Raw genomic sequence first — 13,690 nt, 5'->3', positions numbered from 1 at the left:
TTTTTTTCTTTGGTATCTAGGAATCTGTGACTTCCCACTTTTCCTTCTTGTTCGCTGTCCACTCTTCAAGGCCTGGCTGGAGCCCTTCCCCTTCACGAAGCCCCTTTTGTCTACTCCAGCCCACACAGTCTCCCCAGTCCTCTGACAACACAGAGCACTTTTTTTGCAGCCCATATTCATTTAGCCTTTATTATGCTCTGTTTAGGAGTCACTCTGTTTTACTCTCTAAGAGTTCCCTAGGCATTGTTTTTCTTTCTAGCAAGATGATAAACTTCTTGAGGACAAGGCCTTCTGCCCCTTCTGCCCCTCCTGACCTCGGGGATAAATGAAGGGTTTTGGTAGCAATCAAGGAAGCTGGCCTACATGCTACCTGCCTGCGTATGTAATGGTGGCTGATGGTTCAATATTAATGGATACTGAATAAGCCTGGCACCTGCTGGAGACAGCAGTGACATTTGCTCTCACAGCAGATGACAGGGTGATGGCAGGCATCTCTGGGTGGAAGCGATGAGTTCTCCAGGGGTGATGAAGGGGTTAGACCAGGTGCTTAGGGTCCTCAAAGGGCCTCAAGGGAACATGGAGAAGCCTCAGGCAACCCAGGGTCGGCGGTGAGGGGACCAGGAAGAGAAAGTCTGCTCAGGAAAGGTGTAGGCTCGGACACTGTAGAAGACAGATCCAGGAGGCTTCCTAAGTCAGACCTCTTGTCTAAATTGGATGGGCTGAGAGCTGTGGAGTCACTGCTTTGCATATGAGACCATGGGGACATAGAATCCGTCATTAACCCTGCCAGCTCAGCTCAGAGGACAGAACTGAGGAGGGAAGTGGTCAGGTTTAGGGTATAGGGAGAGAAGGTAGGTTGTCCCCTCCAGTGCCTGGAGCTGGGGCCCACAGCCAGGCTCTGGCATGCCTGAAAACAGGGCACATACCAGATGGTCGGTAAAGACACATGGGATTGAACTGAACAATGAGGGACTAATAGATTATTCTTAAAATTGTCTTATGGTTTAAGGAGGGAGCAGAACAGAGTAGGAAGTAGGGGAGAGGAGCTATGATGGGATTTTAGCTAGGGCTGGGTTTAAGATCTTGTGCTTCTTCTTTTGTGATACTAGTTTGAGCCAAGGGCAGCAGGGGTGGCTCCTGGTGAGAGGACATGGGCAGGGGACCCATCAGAGACAAGCCAGGCAGACACTGTCCGGAGAGGCTTCTCAGGAGGCCAGGAGAGCCAGGTGCTTCTCCCTAGGGAGAAGGCCTCTGCTCCACCCCCCATTCCTCCTCCCCTGGGCCTCTCTCCTTTCTCCCTGTGAGATCTTCTGCTCCTCCAGCCACAGGAGGTATAGATCCATTCCCAGAACAAAAACTGTCTGGCTGCTCCTGAAACACTTTTTCTCCTATGCACTACTGGCTTATCCTCATGCCTCCAGCTCAGCTTAGACATCCCCTTTGAAAAGGCCTTCTCTGAGTTCCTGTGGCTCCTGGGCCCACGCCCAAGGCTGCCCTGTCACACCGGCCCCGTATTTTCTTCACAGCACTTATCATTGTCTGAATTGACCTCACCCATCTCTTCTCTTTGTTGGGTATCTCTCTTGCTTCCTTAGAAGGGAAGCTCCATGCAGGCAAGGTTGTGGTCATTCTCGACCATGCTGTCCCCCAGCTTCTAGAACAGGGCCCACATAGACGGTGGCCAGTGAGTATTTGTTGAATGGATGAGTGGGTGGATGACAGCACATGGGAAGGCACCAAGTCTCAAGTGGGGTGGGATTGGGGTGGGGTCCTAGCAAACCTCCTTGTCTATCATCCCAGGACAGAATAGAGCTGTCCTATGGGGGAGCTACTTACTGGGGAGAGGGCCTGTTGGACCCTGGTAGAAAATCCATTCTGGGCCTGGGCTGGCCACTGCTTGCCCTGTGACAGATGGTATGCTAAGCGATCTGTGAAATGAGATGCAACACCAGTTTCCTTTGAGTCTGAACCCTCAGAGGCAGAGAGAAGAAGGACCAAAAATGTGTAGTCCTGCTCCCCTACCCAGGCACAGGCCTGCTGCCCTTGAGGGCCAGACAGTTCGGCGAGGGGGGCGGGCTCTGCGGGTAGGCGAGGGAGAGGCGTGGTCCCCTGCTTTTAACAAGATGGAAAGTGTTCTGCCCTGCACAGTGAACCTGTGGGGCGGAATTCCCTGTCCTGGAGAAGACAGTGGCCAGTCTAGCAACAGGCAGCAGGGAGAGAGCAGGGTTTCCAGACAGGCCTTTAGTTAGGTGCCCAGGCACAGGCAGGGCTGTCACACCTGTCTCCCCCTGCCCCCGAGTGTTTTGGGGGTTTTGGATGGAGGCTCACCCTGACCACTTTCCAGCTTTAGCACAAAGAGTCCCAGCCCCATTTCCTTTCCTAGCTAACTGCACCATCACTGCCACATCAGAGCCCCCAACACAATAAGGAGTTAAAGGAAGAGAGGCCACCTTGAGATCCCCCTCTACCCGCCAACCCACAGGGTTCCCCCAACTCAGAGTTCAGGAAATACTGGTAAATGGAGGCAGGAGTGGAGCAGGGATCCTAGGGGAAGATCTTAAGAACTTCACCATGGAATTAGCTGATGACACCGGTGTCTTTCTTCTAAGGGGTGCCTACCCTTTTTCTATACTTGCTAGGGAGCTTGTATCTTTTCTTTTTATGAGAGAACATTTCTGGGCTTGGGAAAGAGGAACCCCAAGCTGACACTGGTCTGAGTGGGAAAATTTGGGGCTGAAGTCCTTCCCATGAAAATGTGTCTGCTGGGCAATGCTGAGCAAAATTCCACAAAGGAGAGAAAGGGTGGAGGAGAGCAGACTGCCCTTCACCCACCTCTGCGTCTTCTTTGCCTGACCAGCCTTAGCTGGGCCCCACACCACTAATGGAAGTTCCATCCTCATCCAATAGCATCTCCAAAGAACGTTCAAGTCTGAGCCTCAGGGAACCTCTGGGACTAGATCCAGGAAATGGAGAATAAGCCGTGACTTTGGATGCTTCACCCTTACCCATCAGGCTTGGAATTGGTGAGCATCTCCCACATTACCATCTCCAACGGAACGAGGTGCCCATTGGGCATTTCCTCTGCATGGACCAGCCATCCTCCAAATATGCCCCCTATGTCATCCCAGCTCTCCATCCCAGTCACTCCTCACTCCTTGTCCCCTGTCCGCCTGAGTGACAGGACTCTTGCCAGTTCGGTCCTGTCCCCCTTTCTGATCTTGGGTCCATTCCCCATGATCCCTTTCTTGCTTGTGCTTTGGGATCTCGGGCCAGCTGAAGTAGGAGGCAGGACTCAACTTCAGGCCAGATTGAAGACTGGATGACACAGAAGAGGCACCGAAAGCACCTCTCTCTCCATAAGACATGCCCACCAGTGCCATGACAGTTTACTATTGCCATGGCAATGCCCAGAAGTTCTCACCCCTTTTCTAGACATTTCTGCATAATCAACCCCTCAATTGGCATGTGATCAAAAGTGGGTGTCAGAATGACTGTGGAACTGTCCCTGAGCTGCTACTCTTGACATGCTGCCTACAGGGTAGCCCTGCTCTGCAGGGACAGTCACAGAGCTGAAAAACTGCTGCCTAATGAAGCTGTTTTCTTCTACCACTGGCTCACCCTCGAATTCTTTCCTGGGAGAACTCAAGAACCTTCCTGGGCTAAGTCCCAATTTTGGGGCTCGCCTGCCCTTGCATCACAGCTTCCTCTTCTGTTCACAGCTGCAACCGCCTACTCAACCTTCTGAGGTTCCTCTCCCTGCCCCTCCACAGTGGCTGCTGATGGGAGCTCTGGCTCCCTGCTTTTTCACTATCTCCCAGTCAAGTGCAGAGTCCCTGTGCAATTTAAATGCTTCTCAGCTAAGAACAGAGAAGGGGATAGCATAAGGATATTCAAAAGATTTAAGAAATCTCAAAAGTGATCACAAACCATTTGTCTCTGACCAACGAGAAACATTGGTGGGTGGGAAGGGCTTTTCCTCTGACTGAATTATTCATGGGTCTTCAGGCTCTGTCTTCACTTTGGATTTTCTGGAGTCTTCTGAAGGTTACCTGAAATCTTGTTGGTCCTGAATATTGCATGTGGAGTCACAAGCTGCAGGAAGTCAGTGGGGCTGGACGGGGTCCAAAATCAGAGTAGTCAAGCAGCATGGCTGGGCCTCATGGAAAGTGAGGCCAGCAGTCCCCATTGGAAGCTGGGGCGGAGAGCTGGGGATGGGTGGAGGCAGTGACAGGGTCCGTGTATTGGTCATTCAGACTCCCCAGCAGCCTCAGGACTCGACTCCCATAGGTCAGAGAAGAGCTAGTGGAGGGCCTTAAGCAAACCTCAGTGGGTGATGCAGGAGAGAGTTTTCTGAGCCGGAATGCCCACAAAGAAGGCCTTCAAAGGAGGCCCCTGCTTGGGACAATCCTGCCTCCTTATGGTCCGGTTCACAGGTTCCCCTGGGTGGGGTAATGGAATCCAAGCTAGGGTGTCTGACTTCAAAAGTTTTCAGAAATGCCATTTTTGTAAGGATCAGGAATTGGGTTTTCTGAGATGCAAAACATCCTTGTTAAGGGGTTAAAGCATCCTGAAGCTGTTCAGGTTTCTGGGGATACGTAGGCTTAGGAAGTTAGAGCAGGTGAAGTTGAGGGGGCGGGAACTAAGAATTAGCTCAAAATAGTCACCAATGCAGAAACCCAGGCAGTTGGGACCCTGACAGTGAGGAAGGCAGAGGAGTAACGGGGCACTTGGGCACCCTATTAGCAGAATAGGGTAATAGAGAGGGCAAGAATTGCTTCTCAGGAGACTGGGCTGGGAACAGGAAGGGGACTAAAATGCTGTCCCTGGCTGAAGAGTGTGGCAGTATAGAGGAAGTGGGGCAGGGCTCTGAATCCATACACAAGAGCAGGGACCAGTGGTTTCAGGGTGGGATAGGGCTTTGATGTCTCCATGGACTTACAGTAACTTTCACCACCATAGTGAATTCCACAAAGGAGAATTCACACAAAGGTCTTGGACCAGCCAGTTTCCATGTGAAAAAGCCATCTGGGAGCAAGGGAACAAACCCAGGAATACAGCTGGAGAGAGAGGTGGCCTGACATTATGGCTAAGTTGATATGGAAGCATTCTGGTTTGTTCTAAAAAGAATGAAAGAGGCAGTGCAGGTAATCATCAGCTCCTGGTTCTGTAGCAAGGTGTTTGCTACAATCCCAGGAGGTAGCAACCTAGGCTGTGGTTCTGAAAGAAGAGGGTCTACCTTCCTGAATCATCTTTAGGAGTCTGCTGAGGGCCAGGCTTGATGAGTTGGACTCTATGGAATTTTACTTAAGTGAGGTCTGGGTAGGAAAAGAGAAGGGAAAAGCTGGCCCTGCCTGCACCAAAGGATTCTGGGAAGGAGAATAAAGAGAAAAACCCTTCTTCAGGTTTCTGCTTCAGAGCGGGAGAACCCTCACAAGCTAAGTAAAGTCAATGAAGGTCGAGTGGCCCTATGGCCACCTGGGCATGCACCTGCTCCTTGGCCACCTTGCGTGGGCAGGCTGAGATCACTAAGGCTTGGTTTTCCTGACCTGCCTGATTCCACGTGCTGTAAGCAGGACCCAGAAGGCTGTGTGGCTACAGAGGTGCCCAGCATAGTGGGGGTCAGTTCAGTGCAGACACTAGACTGGACCGCGTGAAACTACAACCAGCTCAGAGCGCCAGCCAGAGTGCTGTTCCAGCCAGAAGGAGGAGCCACGACCCGCCCCCAGGAGGACAGTGAACCCCTCTCTGCAGACAGGAGCCAGCCACACTTGGGGTCTGGGGAGACTCTTCCTGATTCCAAATGGGACTGAACTTTAAACCAGACTGGACATTTGAGCAATTTTTTAAAAGCTGCCAACCAAATAAAGAAATGGCATTTTCTTTACCCAGTCTTTGTGTTGCTTAAAGGTTGCAGACCTGGCTGCCCAGTGCCCACCATCATTATCAGGGGATGTAGCTCTTCAAGCTCCAACAGGCTTCCTTGGCTGCCAGCATTCCCTGGTCTTTTCCAAGGTGTTGACAGGGTGTTTGGTGTTGAGAAACAGGGAACAAAGTGCTGACATTGAAAAACGGGGCCTAGCCCCAGCCAGGCCTAGGCCTGTAAGTCCCGTGTCCTGCCAGATGGGCTAGGACCCGACAATCTGGTGAATCAGCCAAATATTCACCTCTGGGCTTGGACTTCAGAGGCTGAGCCTGGCTCATGACCACCAGCTCACACCCCTCAGCTCACACCCCCCAGCTCAGGGTCCAGATGATCCCAGGAGGCTGAGTCGGGGACTGCCTCCTCAGGGTCAGGGGCCAAGCTTTGTGGTCAGTGGGTTTCCATGGCAGCCCACAATCGGGGGGGAGGGCCAGATAGACAAGAGTCAGACATCACACACTAACCCCCTCCTCCAGGACTGGGGAGAACTAAGGGAGCCTCAACACAGACTGAGGGTTACAACACAAAATAACAGAGACTCATAGAGCCTGGGGACCTCCTGACTGTGCTCCCGGCCTAGGACTGTGCCTGGTGTGGGGTCTCCAGAGCAGGGATGATGGCACAGGTCAGGGGGTGGTGGGGAGGAGATGCCTCAGGTCCGCAGTGGGGAGCCAGGACATCCTAGGAGGGTGGGAAATCTCCCCCAGGACTTGCTCCATAGGCCAGTCACAGCAGCCATGCCCACTGTTACATGGAGGTAGGCAGTCCAGGGCTGGGCCCAGGCCATCAGGACCCCATCCATCTTTCTGCTATCCTTAGCGTGTCACCTCCATCTTCGTGGTCACAAGTGCTGATGTTCCTCAAGGCCCCATGTCCAGAGGAAAGAGAAAGAGGCCAACAGGCAGACTGGGCCCGTTAGGCCTCTCACTTTCTGCTCACATCTCCTCCAGCAGCGCCACCTTGGACATTCCCTGAGCGCAGTCACCACTGATGGCCCGGGAGGAGGGGTCTTGGGCACAGCATCCTGACCATGTCTTGACATAGCTGCCCCCACCATCAGCTTTTCACCAGGCCTCCTTGTCCCCTCCTCCTCACTGAAAAGGCCCCTCATGTTGAGAGCAGAGTCGTGGCTTCAACAGCCTTCCTGCCGATTGGGCTGTTACTATGGATTTGGTGGAGGGTAAGAAGGATGGTCCCTGCCATCATGAGCGGGCCCTGCGGTGCAGTGTTTCAGGATGGGACCACACAGCACATTGGAAAGCACAAAGGAGAGGAGCAAATCCTAGCCTAGAGGGGGCAACAGGCAGAGGGAGGTTCTGCAAGGTAGAGATGTCTAAACTAAGACCTCAAGGGTGGACAGGAGCTGGCCATGTGAAAGGATCTGGCGGGGCAGTGGACAACATTAGGAGCTGGGAGGAACTAGCTGAGGTGTTGCCTGAAGAAGTGGGGCGCAGGCAGGCCAGTGCACACAGGGCTCTGTGGGCCCAGCAAAGAGGAATAACCAGAGGCAGGATCTGGTGTGGGCTGGAGAAAGGCCTTAGCATGCAGGTGGCACAGGCCAGGCTGGAGGCAGAGGGCCGATTAGGAGACCATTTCGGTTATAAAGCAGGGATGACAGAAGCTGAGCTTGGGAAACTGTGATGGAGACAGAGACTTGGAAAACACAAGGCTTAAAGACTGATGAAGGGGTAGAGGTGGCTAGTGAGAGAGAGAGAGACAGACAGACAGACAGACAGACATAGGGAGAGAGATGGACAGAGACAGAGAAAACGCGAGCCCGGGGAAACCAGGTGCACAGTGGTAGCTTGTGCGGAGGGAGAGGATGGAAGAAGGGGACAAATTATAGGCAGAAGAGGCCGTGTCCATTTGCAAAGGTTGCATGCAAGACCCTGGAGGGCCCTGAGGAAGAGAGATGGAAGATGTGGGTATCTGGCCCAAAAGCATGGAAGGGTCCCTGAAGATCCAGCCACTGCCTAGTTATGGGGCCAGTGCCAGGGAGGAAACCATCCTGCCACTGGGAACCAGGAAGATGGGTGAAAGGCAAGGAATATGCAAAATGAGTCTCAGCTCTCCTTTGAGCCACCTTCTGGCCCTGGCAGAGTCCAGTGGCAGGTGGGTGTCTGGAACCCCTCCCTAGGAACCTCCTCCTTGGCCCCATCCCATCTCCTTGACCCTCGGCGCCTTCCTGACTCCTAGCCCATCCTGGCTTCATTGTGAGCACTCTGGTCGGGAGGTTTTGAGGCTAGCAGGGAAGGAGGTGATGGAATCTTGGAGCCTTTCAGACTCTCCTGGATAATGAGCTTGGGGCAGTTCACACAAACCAGTGCTCTGACCCATCACAGACACGTCCCCCTCTGGGGATCGTTTCCCACACGAGTTCAGCCACCCCCAGTGCTAACCCAGAAAACTCTCTCACTGGGCCCACACAGAACCGGGTGGAGGCATCAGCTGTGCTCCTGTGAGTCTGCCCAGGGAGTTCTGTTTTCCAGAAAATGCAGGACCTTTGAATCATTGGGAGGGGGCAATTAGAGTTCTAGGAGTTCAACCTGGGGTGTCCCAGGTACCAAGAGAGGAGAGGGGTTAAGCCCTGCTTCTGGGTGTCTGTAGCACATGGCTCGTCCTGAGACACCTCACAAGCCCATCTGAGATACTCCTGGCCTATTCTGAAGGCAGGTGAGCTACTGGGGTTTGTTTTAATAAATTCCCTTTTCTCTTTCATCAACTCAAGGAGCTTTGGTATGAACCATGCCTGGTAACAGGGACTGTGCAGAGGAAGAACCCTAGCTGGCCTGTGGATGAAAAGCTCAATGAAAGGAGATAAGCCCAGTGCCCAGTGTGGGCAGGGCCTCCCAGGGCTGGAGTGCAGACAGAGGCAGGAGAGCAGCCCAGGATGGAAAAAGGGTGTGCCAGGTAGAAGCAGGAAGGCTTGAGTGGCCAGGGAGGGGCTGTTTTTAGTTCCTTACTTGTAGAATCAGAATAATGATCGTTCATTTATTCATGCATTTATTCATGGAATAAGTCTTTTGTGATGCTCAATCATGCACCCAAGGCCCTGGGAATACACCTGTGTACAAGACAGACAAGCGCTCACCCTCCTGGACCTGATGTTCTGCTGAGAGGGTGGGACACAAAACAAACGCACGACAAATTAATATTACGCCCAAGAGCTGCAGGTGCAGGAAATTAAATCAGAGGAAGATTGGACAGAGCTGCAGAAGGAAGCAGGAGGAGGCAGAGCTGAGCTGGACCATGAGGAAGAGGGAGCCTTGTAGGTACGAAGGGCAGAAATCCCAGCAGAGCAGAGGCACAGCCAGCCAAGTCCTCGCTGCCTCGGTCGCATGGGCCCTGAGAAGGTGGAGGAGATAGCAGAATTAGACTTCAGTACAGCCCTGACTTCTAGGCCCTGTGAGGGCTGGGAGAGGTTCTCCCATTTGGAAGGCAGGCCTCAGGTGTTTAAATGCTGGTGGGAATGGCAGGTGGGGGAGAGGAAGAGGGCAATAATGGGAGGGAGGTCAGGGTTCCTCTCTGACAGCTTCTCTTTCTCTGTGAAATAGGAGGGGTGGTTTCTACCAAGAGGCAGAGGGCTTTGAGGATGAGAAGGGGCTAACTAGAGGCCAGCTAGGTACCCACAGGCCTGCTCTAGGTAGGGATATGTTACGTGCCCAGCAGCTCTGGGAACGGGCCATGGAAGCAGCTCAATGGGTGTAGCCAGACTATGGATGTGATGGGTGTGGGGCTATGGCCGAGCAGGGTGGAGGTGAGGCAGGCCCAGCAGCCCGAGGCACAGAGGACCAGAGCGAGGTCAGGAGCCCCAGTCAAGAGAAAGAGGAAGGACCCAGGAGGAGGGGAGGATGTGGGTCGCTTCCTGGACAGAATGAGGGGAGTGGAGGAGCCCCAGGGAGTGGCCTCAGCAGTGGGGGTCGACATAGAGGCCAGCCCAAGAAGAGATGAAGCACAGCACTGCACCAGCTACCCTTACTGCTATAGTGGAATGTTTATCACGGCCAAAACTCCTGTTGAAACTTAATCCCCAGTGCCACAGTATTGGGAGGTGGGCCTTTAAGAGGTGATTGGGAAAGGAGGTCTCTGCCCTTATGAAAGGATTGATCCACTCATGGATTAACAGATTAATGGGTTAGTAGATGAATGGGTTTTCACTGGAGTGGGATTGGTGGCTTTATAATAAAAGGGAGGGAGACTTGAGCTGGCCTGCCTGGGAACTCTGCAGAGGCCCTGCCCCAGGAAGGCCCTCAGCAGAGGGTCCCTCGACCTGGGACTTCTCAGCTGCCATACTATAAGAAATACATTCCTTCTCTTTATAAATTACCCAGTTTCACATATTTTATTATAAGCAACACAAAACACACTAAGACAATTACCAAAACCCCGGACATCCGGCTTTGTAGCATTGTGGCCACTGAGACCCTTTCTTTCAGCGGCATAACTGTGTATATAAACACAGCCCCCACTAGCACATGAAAAGGAAACTGGGTGGTGGGGGAGTTACATTTTTAAGTTGTTTAAACACTTATAAAGTGAGAGCTATTTAAGATTTTTATGAGTACCCAGAAATTTTCATGAAGCACACTTCATGTTATGCGGGGGAAGAGAAAGCTGGGAAGAATAGCATTTATTTAGTGCCTACTATGTGCCTTCTCCAACCGGTGGGAAGTGACAGCTTGTCTCCTCCTTGCCACTTCTCAGCCTCTCTGAATGAGACAGCTTGGTGGGCCCATGGGGACAGCCACTGGGGAAGCTCTCTGCGCAGAGACACAACCCCCACTGGGCCCGGGGTGGAGGTGCAGTCTTGGTGGCATCCCTCATTGAACTGCCTACTGAGCCCCAGGAGAGCCGAGCCTGGGGAGCAGAGGTGGAGGAAGCAAAAAAGCAGCAGGAGGCCGGGGAGCCTATGTGAGCCCACCTGGGGGACCCGGAGTCATGCTCCTGCTGCTGCCCTCATTCCTAATCCACGGAGGCCCCTGACATCAGCCCTGATGGCTGGCAAGGGCTACTTGGGAGGGAAGAGAAAGGGTAGCTGGGGGAGGTAGAAATGGGGCCTGAAGAAGAGTCACGGCTGGGCGCAGTGGCTCATGCCTGTAATCCCAGTACTTTGGGAGGCCCAGGCAGGCGGATCATTTGAGGTCAGGAGTTTGAGACCAGCTTGATCTACATAGTGAAATCCCATCTGTACCAAAATACAAAAATTAGCCGGGCGTGGTGGCGGGCGCCTGTAATCCCAGCTGCTTGTGAGGCTGAGGCAAAAGAATTGCTTAAACCCAGGAGGCAGAGGTTGCAGTGAGCCAAGATCACTCCACTTTACTCCAGCCTGGGTGACAGAGCAAGACTGCCTCTCTCTCAAAAAAAAAGAGTCACACCAGGAGAGGAGAGGCCGAGCCACTGGGAGGGCTAACCCTGGTCGGGCCGGCTCCTGAGTGGATGGTCCCCGGCTCTGCAGAGTTGGGGAGAACCATGCTGAGTCCCAGCCCTGGAAGGTGGGGGAGAGTCTCAGTGGCCTTGTAAGGAGGTCACCATCTGCCCTGCCTCCCTGGGTGCCTGGTTCCTGAAACTCTTCTAATCACCTCCTCTGAATGTTAGCCCAGCAAACATTCAGAGAGTTTCCTGGAGGAAATTAGAAAGAAGAAAGCAAAGAAGTAGAGATGGTTTACCAGGCACAATCTGGCTGGCAGCTAAGGGCACAAGGCCCAGCCCGCAGGATGGTGGGCACTGCGTCCTGCTCCCTCCACATCCCCAACCCTGACCAGGCTGCACATGTGAAAGTCACCCCACGGAGAGGTGGGTTCCATGGCAATCCCAGCATCTGGTGTGCTCCTCGGGGCCTGGCATCCTGCCACAGAGGCTGTGGTCACACGGGAGTGCTTCCTTGGCCACAGGCAGGAAGGCGAGCCCACAACCATGTACCCCTGGCACCTGGACAAGGTCTGCTGGGGTCCCCTGCCAGTGGAGTGCTGCCTTCTTGGGACAACGGCTGGACCTGGAGGCAAAGGAAGTTCCTCTCTGAGCACAGGGGGGCCACAACTCAGGTACAAGAACGTGACAGCCAGAATAGTTGCCACCTGTGGATTTCAGGAAGTGCCTCAAAGGGACCAGCATGCTCTTCTTCCTGCCCTTTCCTCCTTTGCTGGCCAGAGGCAGACAGGAGTGATGGCTGCCACCCTGGACCATGAGGTGGGAGCCACATTATGAGAATGGCAGAGCAACCAGATAGGCATGGCACCACCAATCCCAGCCCTGGACTTCCCATGGTAAGGAAGAGAGAAACGTCTTACAGGAGCCACTGTCATTCTCATGCAGCAAACCTGATCCTAACACGCAGCACCACGACCCCGCCTCCTCCTCTCCCTTCCCTCCCAGTGCTGACGAAGACCTACCATGCAGAGAGGATAGAGGAGGGACACAGAGGCCGCTGGAGGTGATTTGAAGAGGATGAGGACACCCGGGAACAAGGCAATGAAGGTGACTAGGTGAGTGAGGACAGAGCCTGGAGCGGACTCATTAGTGCAGGGCTGACGGGCAGAGCCTTCCCAGGAGCGTGGCCAGAAGAACCTGACAGCCAGGATTTGGGCCTGCCTACTACCCCAGGGGCCCCTCAACCCAGTCCTCCCCAGAGGGCTGAGGGCCCTCCCTCCCCATACTCAGCAATACTCCAGAGCCCATTCCCCATGGAGGCCCAATCCTCTTTCCGGGCGAGGCAGCTCGTGGTGTGTGGGTGCTGGTCTGCTGAGAGAGGGACTCCTTGGAGACTGAGGCCATGGGGGAGGGAGTGTCTGTCCAGACTTGTAGGTTTGTCCCAAATGTAGACCCCAGGTCTGGAGGTGAACACAGCCCCGCCTGATTCCTGAGAAGCCACGCTATCTATGCAGCTCGCTTCTTAGAATTGGGCTTCCTCTCCACCCCTCAAACTCAGTGCAGTCAACACCTACTGAGCTCCTACCGAGTACACTACATGGACGTGGGTTCAGGAGCTAAGGAAATAAACAAGGCTCCACACTGCAGTCCCCAGGGCGCAGTGCCCTGACAGGCTGCCCCAAGGCTGTGGTGTGCTGGGAAATGGTTCACACCCAGCTCTCTGAAGGAGAACACCTGGTTTGTGGCATTTGCAGGTTTGTAGTGTTTCATGATTTAAATCATCCACCCTGGCCCATTGCAAGTTTGTAAACACAGAGTTCTTGAAGTCAGGAAGGCCCTGGCTTGGCTCCCAGGCCCAGCACCAGCACCCCACTGCCAGGGGCTGCTCACCTCCTGTTCCAGGTCCTCACCCACCACCAGCAGGTCTCGGCCCTGGACCTCATAGGTTCCCTGCCTTCCCCTGCTTGGACCCTGGGTTTGGCTCTGGAGCCGCCAGCCCATGCCTTGACTGTGGCAGGTGGGCTGTGGCTGCCAGGTCAGGAAGAATCAGTGGACAGTTGGTCACAAGCACCCTGGCCCCGAATCTTGAAATGCTCACATTCTCCAACTTCTCCAACCGCTACCCCACCCCTCCAGGCCTTTTCCTACTCTCTGATGGCTTCGCTTCACCCCAAGGTCTCCTCCTCCTCCTCAGAAGTGGCTATTCCCCAGCATTTGGAGCCCAGGACCCCTCCCAGCCCTGAAGCATTTGCCTCCCAGGCTCCCCCGAACCTTGCTTCCCTACTGCCACCCCCTGCCTGTCCCAGAGGAGGCCTCATAGACACTTGCTGTGTGCCGCTCCAGGGAGGCTGCGGTGCTCCTGCCAGCTCTCTGGTGGCTGCCACAACTGCTGTCTTCAGGAGG

This window comes from Piliocolobus tephrosceles, chromosome 5, assembly GCF_002776525.5.
Source record: "Piliocolobus tephrosceles isolate RC106 chromosome 5, ASM277652v3, whole genome shotgun sequence".
Taxonomy (NCBI): Eukaryota; Metazoa; Chordata; class Mammalia; order Primates; family Cercopithecidae; genus Piliocolobus; species Piliocolobus tephrosceles.
Note: the sequence above shows the minus strand (reverse complement) of the source record.